We start from the raw sequence: 9788 nt of genomic DNA on the forward strand, positions 1-9788 counted from the left end.
ACAAACTCAAATGAATACAGATATTATTTAGTTACATTTACTAGCTATTCTAGTTCCCCACAACAATGTACAACTGCCTTTGGCTATGAGATTTAGCTTTATTGCAGCAAGAGAGAATGGATGCAAGGTATTTCAGTGTGTACTACAAGTATTTTGATGAATTTTCATTTCCAACAAGTAGTACATTCTGGCTGTAGGCATACAATTTTAAATGTATTGGGCCTAATTATTGTTTCTATTGTAAACATGACTAGCATTAGTGGTCATGTAAAAACAGTAGCACATATTATGTAGCTCTATTTGCTGAAGAGCTACTCAGGTCAGAATATTACAACCTATTTGTAGCCCACCGTATTGGTGAAATTACTGTAGCTGTGAAGTTGTCATTTGGAACAGAAGCGCACAATAAAGTATTTTGAGACCAGCAGAAGTGCTTTTTACCAATGTATGTCGGTAGTTCTAACAATTTTTCGTCCAGTGAGTCTTCCACCTAGCTTATGGTTTAACACTATGTAGCAGTGAGATAACAGGTGACCATCGGCATGATTAAATGTTTCTTAAACTAACTGTTTCTGTAAGTTGATAAAATTAACCCTTAAGTAATAAAAATGGTCATGTATATAGTTGCACACTGAAGTCCCAAATTATATTTATAATGCAGTGTTTGTTAATGTTGTAATGTGCCTACGAAACATTTATGGTTGAAATTTACTGTAAAAGATAGATGAATTTTAAAAAAATGCTAATGGTCTTCTTAATTTTGTTGGTTTCATTGTTCCCATCACCTATTACGTATGTGAGAAATATTAGCAGTGAGGCTGTTTTGTTTTTTCGTATGGCATCGAGTAATTACTTCATAGCAAATCCCAGAGGTTAAAAATGTTGTACTGCATGAAAGGCATGGTAATTCTACAGAGCTGCAGTTGCACTACCTTTGAGCTGTGTACATTTTTTAAAATACAAGCAGGTATCAGTTTTATGCTGTAAATGTCTTGGTAAGCTTTCCAGTGGAACAACCAGAAATCTGTGTGCAAATTAACACCATGCAAGCAGTGTAGGTAATGGTGACAGCTCTTTTAATACACCCTGTATATGAAAACAAACTACATACACACAATTTTCGAGTGTTTAGGAGAGGAAAAGAAGCTTTTTTTTTATGTGACTGCCTCTAAATTTCTTTTTTTATAGGGGGAGACGATGTTGGTATATGAAGCACTGGTTACCAGTTCAGCTGAATGCATTGTCACTATTTGAGCAAGCATATTCCAGTTGTGCCATAATGTAGACAGGTGATATTTTCTGAATTGCCCCTATACCAATAGTCACACCATATCTTGAGCATTACTAACATGTCTGGCCCCACAAATTCTTTGTAAATGTAGATTTTTGTACACAATGTATGCAACTTTTTTAGGAGCACCTGCTGACCAGAGAGTAACAACCTCAGGATAAAAGCAAGTAGCTGTACAGGACAGAAGGGTTGGAGCTTGACTAAGGTAACTCAGAAAGTACCTTTGTCCTTGATTCACATTACCTGTCATGACTAGAGAGAGAGAGATAAACAAAACAAAGATAGTTCAACTGTTAATTACCCCCTTGCCACACACACACACTGCTTAAACATAGTTACCATCATAAGCAAAAATTTACATTAAAAGGCGACAGGCACTTCCATTGAAGTCCTAAGTATGAGGTGCATCCTGAAAGTAATTGCCAAATCATTCTACTGCCACTGCAGCACTTGTGTTGTAGGTTCACACATTTCTCTGGTTCATTGTCTTGACACTGCAGCTCAATTTTGTGGTATTTATATTTGTTAGTGATCAGTCAAAATCTTTAGGACAACCTCTGAGCCCAGTGACTGTGAAGTGTGCTCTGTTATGTTTAGTTCCAACACACAGAACATTAAGCCAGCTGAAATTCATCAACTTGTAGACATTTACGGTGAGAAAGTGGATGAGACAGTTGAAGAAACACTCATGACGAAGCATGTGTTGGACAGCCTTCTGTTGTCACTGATGGTATGGGTGAGAAAACACATGGTTCACAATAAGAATGTATTTCAAAAACTGTTTTGCATGACTCAGTCATAAATTGCTTAAATTTTTGTGAATTGCGTTTGAAAAATGCTTTCAAAATTATGTACCTTGGCAGAGTTTTGACATTTCAGCACTGAATACAGTGATAAGGAAGATGAGTTCTTAAATAGAATCGTGACTGGTGATGAAACTTGGGGTCTTCATGACACTCCAAAATAAAATCAACAATCTATGGAGTGAAGGAACTGACAGTCCGACAATCCTCCACCACCCCCAAAAAAGAAATCATAATGAAGTTGCAAGTGCAAAAAGTCAGGTGAAATGGATTCTGCGACCAACAAGGCATTCTGCTTGTTGAGTTCCTTCTCAGAGCTGAAACCATGAAAGCGGTATGATACTGCAAAACACCGAGAGAACTCCATCACACTATTCAAAACAAAAGATGCAAAACTCTCAATCGAATCATTATGATGCTTCATTTCTGCTGGTGGCACTGAAATCCTTACTAAACAATTCACTTGGGAACAGTGAGACCACCTGCCAATCAGTGCTGATCTCACATCTTCAGACTACCACTTTTACTTCATCATCAGTCAGGGTGAAGGTGCTTGAACACCTATGATGATGTAAGCAAGTGTGATCAGTATTGGAGGTCTTAACTGGTATTATCTTTCTATGAAAAGGGCATAGAAAAGTTGGATTACTGCTATGACAAATGTCTGAACAGTGGTGGCTGTTACAGTCTGAAGAAATGTTTTCATGAGTCCTTTCCCACAATGGTACTTACTTTTCTGGCATGCCTTGTATATTTTAATGCCTTTTGGCATACCAGTGTGGGTATAAAAGCTGACGGAGAACACCCCACATCCTCTTCTTTACAGCAGTCACATAATGGGGATACTCAAGCCAATATGAACCACCTATTTTCTATCAGCAGCCATGTTTGACCATGAGGTTTGATCAGCATGTTGTTGAATCTTGTGGATCATACACAGGGTTATTCAGCTGCCCCTGCCATAAAGTTTTATGGAAACTGCAACATCTTCAAGAACCACACCCATGATTTTAATCTTCTCTCCTCCCTACATGCTCATTGTTAGTCCTGCAAAAACAATGAACAGAACCTTTTTGTATCAAAATTAACTACATTACATTTTGTACTTTGTTGGACACCACACTTTCTGTGGCATTCAAGAAAAAAGGCATTTGAATGCCTGTCTTGTACTTTTTGTTAAATAATTCAAAAACTATGGCTTCTAGTAAAAATGTATCCCCTCCCCTCCCAAAAAGAAATGACTACATTAAATTTCCCACAAAAAGATCCTGTTCATTTTTTTAAGTAGGACTAGTAATTTGCATGTAGTGGGTGAGAGAAATGAAAATCTTGCCCATGACATTTGTAGGCATTGCAAGTTGCATAAAACCCATGGGTAGGTGTAGTTTAATCATCGTGTACAGGTTTATCATGCCAAAAGATCTAATATAAGATTTCTCTGGCTTCATAAACAGCTCAAGAAACATTTTACACCACATTAATGTATAGTGTTTGCACTTTTCTTAATCAGAAAATCATTTCTCATTGCTTTCCTGACCACAGAAAATTCCTACACACAGCCAACTGTTTTTGTTGTTGTGGTCTTCAGTCCAAAGACTGGTTTGATGCAGCTCTCTATGCAAGCCTACATCTATTTGAACCTGCTTACTGTATTTCCCCTTCAACAGTTTTTCCTCCTCTCACTCAAATCCCACCAACACCAAATTGATGATTCCTCGATGCATCAGCGTATGTCTTATCAACCAGTTCCTTCTTTTACTCATGTTGTGCTGAAAATTTCTTTCAATACTATGTCCCTGGTAATTTGATTTGCAACTGCATAATTATTCCATTAGCCACCTCTAGGTGCAGTGCAGAGGGTGTCGAGTGCCAGTAGTAGTCATCTATCCACTTATTGACTACCTCTGTAACTTAGTGTTCACTGCTGCTGCCTATCATGGCGAGGACGCAGGTTTAGATTCCCTGTACTGCCAGGGATTTTTCTGGGTGAGAGGATTGGGAAAGTGTACATTCACCCTTGTGATGCCAACTGAGGAACTCGAGGACAAGAAAACTGACACAGGCAGGATAGTGGTGTGCTGGACGTCATTGTTAAACGATGACACGGTGGTCGGCCAGTACCGATGGACAGAGTTTACCTTATGTTTTATCCACGTAATCATCAAAATTTCTTCCTAGAAACACATTTTTAAAGATACCATCCTTTTCTAGCTTCAACTGCTTGTTGTTCACATCTCGTTTCGGAGCAAGGCTACACTTCACGCAGATACCTCCAGAAAAGACTCCGTAACATTTACATCCACTCCTAACATATTCCTCTTTCTCAGATATACAGTGAAGCCTGCATTTTATATCCTCTCTGTGTCAGCCAAAATCAATTATTTTGTTACCCAAATAACAAAACACTTCTATTATCTTCAGTGTCTCATTTCCTAATCTGCGAGGTTTGTCCGAAAAATACATATAAAAGTTGCATAATAACTTTATTTTACAATTATTCAGGTATTACAATATGGTCTCCTTCAAAGTTCTCACCCTGAGACGTGATACACTTCTGCCAACGCCATTTCCACTGTTGATAACATTGCTGAAAGTCTTCAGTTGTGATGTTGTTTAGTTGCCATGTCGTTTCCACATCTCCCAATGCCACACCATTACGCATTTTTGGGAACATGAAGAACTCACACAGGACTAAATCCAGTGGTGATTGAGCTTCGGGCCAAAAACACAACGAGCGACATGTGTGCGGGCGCATTCTTGTGATGAAGGGTCAAACTCTTGCCACAAGAGCTCCGAGACGTGTCAGAACTTCAACGTAAAAATTTCCGTTCACTCTCTTGCTGGGAGGGACAAATTCCTTGTGAACAATGCTCCAAGAATCAACACTGTCATCACATTGGACCTTGATTTTCGCGACTCTTTTGTTCTCGGTTCTCCTGCTAGTTTCCATTCCTTGCTTTGAGCTCCACATCGAATTTCTAATACCAGGACACGTCTTCAGTGATGACTCGGTTGAGAAAGTCACCTCATTCCTCTGCTTCCAACCAATCCCTACAGCACTCAACCCTCTTTGCTTTCTGTTCTGGTGTCAAGAGCTTCGGTACAATTACTTCATTTCAAGTTTTTGTGAACAATTGTTTTGAGGGTTGACAGCTCGTCAGCAATCATTCTGTCAATCCACGGTCTTTAAGAACACAAGCTGCTGCACACTCCCACCTTCACGCAGAGTGCTCTGACTCTGAGCATTGATTTGATTGATTACAGCAGTAGTCTCACCTGATGGTGACTGCAACCTGTAACATAAAGACATTATTCAACCTTTATACGTATTTTCCGGACAAACCTCGTATAATGGACAATGAAAAACTTCCAATTCTAGTTAGTTATATTAGTTGTTCCATGGATCATGAACACGATTCTTTCGTAATGATGTGGAACGTGTCACCTGCCATATTCTCCAGATCTGACTGGGTCAGACTTTTTCCTTGTCCCAAACCGAAAAAAAATCCCTCAAAGGATGATGATGATGCAGTGACTGATGCTTTGTTGCAATTGAAATCAAAGATCTTTTCTTTGAATGGTTTGCAGAAGTTATCTGAGCATGCCTCCAAGTGTATTGGTGTACACAGGTATTATATATACAAATAAATTTATATTATGAAATTTCTTTCACTCTTTATTTGTTAGGGTAGAAGCTTTTTCACCCCTCCTCGTACAGCTTTCAAATGCAAACTCGCTGATCATCCCTCGTTATTCATTCCGCATCTCCTGATTCAACTTGACTACATTCCATTATTCTTGTCTTATGTTCATCTTAGAACTGCTCTTTAACACACTACCCATTCCACTGTCTGCCTCCTTAGCTGTGCCATTCGACTAACTGCCAGCGATTTTTCCTCGGGGGGGGGGGGGGGGGACTCTGACTGGTACAAAATGCAGTCAGTCTTGTGAGGAGCTGCTTGACCGAGTAGTAGTGGTTTCACAGTAAAAAAAATCCTAGGACAGAGGTGTGCTGACCAGCTGCCCCTCCATATTGCATCACATCACATCACATCACACCACACCACACCACTGGCAGGGGGCAACATGTCGGTTGGTGGAATTTTAGCATTTTTAAAACAACCAACGGAAATTCCAGGTAGGAATGTCAAAAATTTCTGATTTTTATCCCTTCCATTCCATTCAACTTATCTTCCAAGACCCTTCCTGCCTCTGATATCAAGAGCTTTATTTCTTCTCTCTTCCTGTGTATTATAAGAGTCCCGTTACTCACTCCAAACAACAAGAAAATATTGAAACGATGTAACACTTGTTTCTCAGAACTGTCTGAAGTGTAATGTTGGGATATGACACTGTAGGATAGAGTTCCAATGACATTTGTTGCATAACCTAGAAAACAGTATCAACAATCATCGACATGATTTGAAGTATTTTGTGGCTCAGCTCACCATCCAAATATATTTAGAAGTACAATTCATGTGGGCTCTAGGTCATATAGTTTCAGTTAATATCTTGACTTGCTGATGAAACAACATTGTAGCTTTTGATAAGCCCAATTCTCCAAATGTAATCAACAGCTAAACCACATTTCTAAAGCTTTGGCAACTGGCTAAAAAAGAGTCACTGATTTCAAAGTTGCAGAAGTATAAAAGCAAATTACAGTTCATGATTTACACTGAGTTCACGTTACTCAGTCCAACAGATAAAACTGCACTTGGTTCCATGTGACATCAAGTCCAAGACAACTACTCTCATTCAGTAACCTCACTAAAACTATTGAGAAAGTTAACAACGATAGCACAACTCAACTCACGGGTGCAAAGCATCAAAGGTACATTTTTACAATATTAACTTCAGGAACTGTTCTAGTGGTTATAATTTTTCATAACAGTTTCTATTTGACACAGAAGTGCTATGAGTCATTTTCATAACCAAATAATTTGAAACACATGAAATTTATAATCTCAAACATCAAAGAAACAGAAAGAAATTTCAAACAAAATATCAATCCAAAAGGCTTCCATTTTTGAACAGCAGATTTGCAATTATTGAAAAAACATAGCTGAAAATTTAATGGAATCAGATACTTTGTTGGCCAGAATATTTATCATAATCTACTATTGAACAGAAGTCTCTGTGAGACAGATTCATTAAAATCTTCAACTGTGTTGTCTGTAAACATGCTCTGAAGGATCATTTCAGGCTTATCTACATTGTGAGTGTATAGCAGCATGATAAGTTGCCTGTCAATTTGTCATACACCACAGTGACATCATTGAAACAGAGAACCACTACTGTGAGACAAACCATCTTCCAGTGGTAGCCTGGAGTCGACAACCTGTTTAGAGCATAAGAGTTGTGGCTCATAGGCACCCACAAGAAAATGCAAAAGAGCTGTGCACTGCCCATTTAGAAGGCAGCTGTATTAGTACAGACCAGACACCAAGTTTTTTCTGAACTAAATCGGGATATTTTTTAAAAAACCAAGACTAAACACACACAGGCTACAATTCAATGTTTTTTTTTTTTTTTTTTTTTTTTACCTTATTGAGATTTTTGCTCACTTTTCAATCTCCTTCATAGAATCTTCTCTTCTTCCTCAATAAAACTGGAGACATGTAAATCACTAAACCATCTTCATTATTATTATTATTATTATTTCAGCTTCTAATGTTGCTGCTGGGAAAAGGTTCCTCTCAGCTCACCAAGTGTTCACCATCATCTGAAACAAAACGGAAAAGTTTTAAGAAGTTGTCATAGTTTTCATAACAATGAAAAAAAATTCCTTCCACTAATCAGATTTCAGCTTCTCTTCATCCTTGAGAAAGTTCTTTAACTGCACACATTCTTCAAACATCAAATCCCCATCTGCAAGAAATAACTTCTAGATATTCTGAAACTGAGCTCTGTTTCACTGTCAGTGAAAATGGTTTGAAAGTCCTGTAGACACTTTCTTCAAAGTCAAATCATTTTTCAACATAGTTTAGACTGTGCTGCAAGTAAACTACCATTTTGTTGTGGTTTGCCTACTTTGTTCCTTTGTTGTCCTCGGTGTCTACATACTGGCTGAAAACATAGGGGTGTGCAGTACTGTCTACTGTAAATGATGTAGCCGACAGATGCACACTTGCGTTTCACAGTCTTCTACTTTCACTTTTCACATCCTCCCAATAATACACAGTTATGTATGGCCAGTGCACAACTTCCTATTTATATTTGTTTATAAGTCCACATCGGAATTAAAGTTACATAAAAATGACTGATTTTGCCCTATAATAAAAGATACTAGCTAGGAATACTCAATATAAATTAGAAAATCAATTACACAGACAACATTCAACCTGAGGGGGCTGCCTTTCTCTTTTATGAAAATGCAGATTACAATTCACATATGTTAATGGTAATTAGTTGAAAGTGAAGAAACAAATTTGAAGGAGGCATATTGCAAAACAAGGGGGAAGTAAAAATTAAAAAATTATCCCAGCTTCCTTCGTCACAATCTCTCTTTCGAATGTTTTGATAAGATCATCATGATGACTAAGGCTGCCACAGGGGAAGGAAACTGCACAACCCTATTCAATTTTTTCAGCAGAGAATTACAAAGCACTGTCACGATTGACCTCTGATGCACTACTCGAAAACAATGGCTATTTAGTCACGTATGGCCACTTAGCGCTGTTAATAAAAGGAGGAGTTTAAGTCAGTAACTCATACAAGACTGCCCCTCATTAGAAATTGGTAATGAGCAATTTGAAGTGAAGACCACATCATTTTATATAATGTTGTCCATTTTTATGTAACCAGGAATTTTATCTATCCCAACAAAGTACAGTTGGGAGTTGGGTTTCCAACCAGATATCTGGGATATCAGGCAACTAGGGTCAAGACAGAATCCAAGTCTCCACATTATCAATGTGGCCTCAGATAGCACTAGCATCCCTCCCCCAAAGCATTGGTCTGTGGAGTTGGGTATGCGAAAACACAGAATGGGTACTCAGTCAGCAGAGTAGGATTCCATTCACTGATGCATCCAGGAGTAACCTGACATCTGATGATTGTCAAAGAAAGGTGTGAAAGCAGCAGGAAACTATGAGACTTCAGAAAGAAAGTTACCTGTTACTATGGCAGACTGAGTAACTTTTACTGTATGCTGCAATACAATTCAAAGTGATGCAGATACTACTTTTCACTACAGTCACTAAAACCTGTAAACAACAATTGTAACATCCCACAAACTGTTCAGTTTCTTGAAAATATAAACGTGCGCCTCAGTCATGGAACAATTTGAGGATTGCTGTGTGAATTTCCTCTTTGATGGAAAATATCTTTCCTGTCAAATATCCACTGAGCTTGCTGGAAAGACTGAATGGTCTTCATCAAATTGTTGGCACTGTTTCACTACGACTGGATGCTACATTGCATTGCACCATACACTGCAAGAATTCCATGGCGAATTTGTGTGCAATTTGTATGTTTGGCTAACAAGAAACTTACTGTTCCTTGTACCTCAACTTTGGAGAGCCATTTCACTCCCACAATGTGATGAACCTGTTGTCCGTACTGCAGCAGAATTGTCTCTCAGGAAATTGGTAACATGCCCACTCTTCTGAAAGGGTGCCGTGCCTGTTGCGTAACTTAATTTCAGAAGTCCCTATACCTCAAGTATGTCTCTTGAATGAATCAATAACCATCCA

The sequence above is a fragment of the Schistocerca gregaria genome, unplaced genomic scaffold (genome assembly GCF_023897955.1).
Source record: "Schistocerca gregaria isolate iqSchGreg1 unplaced genomic scaffold, iqSchGreg1.2 ptg000422l, whole genome shotgun sequence".
Classification (NCBI taxonomy): Eukaryota; Metazoa; Arthropoda; class Insecta; order Orthoptera; family Acrididae; genus Schistocerca; species Schistocerca gregaria.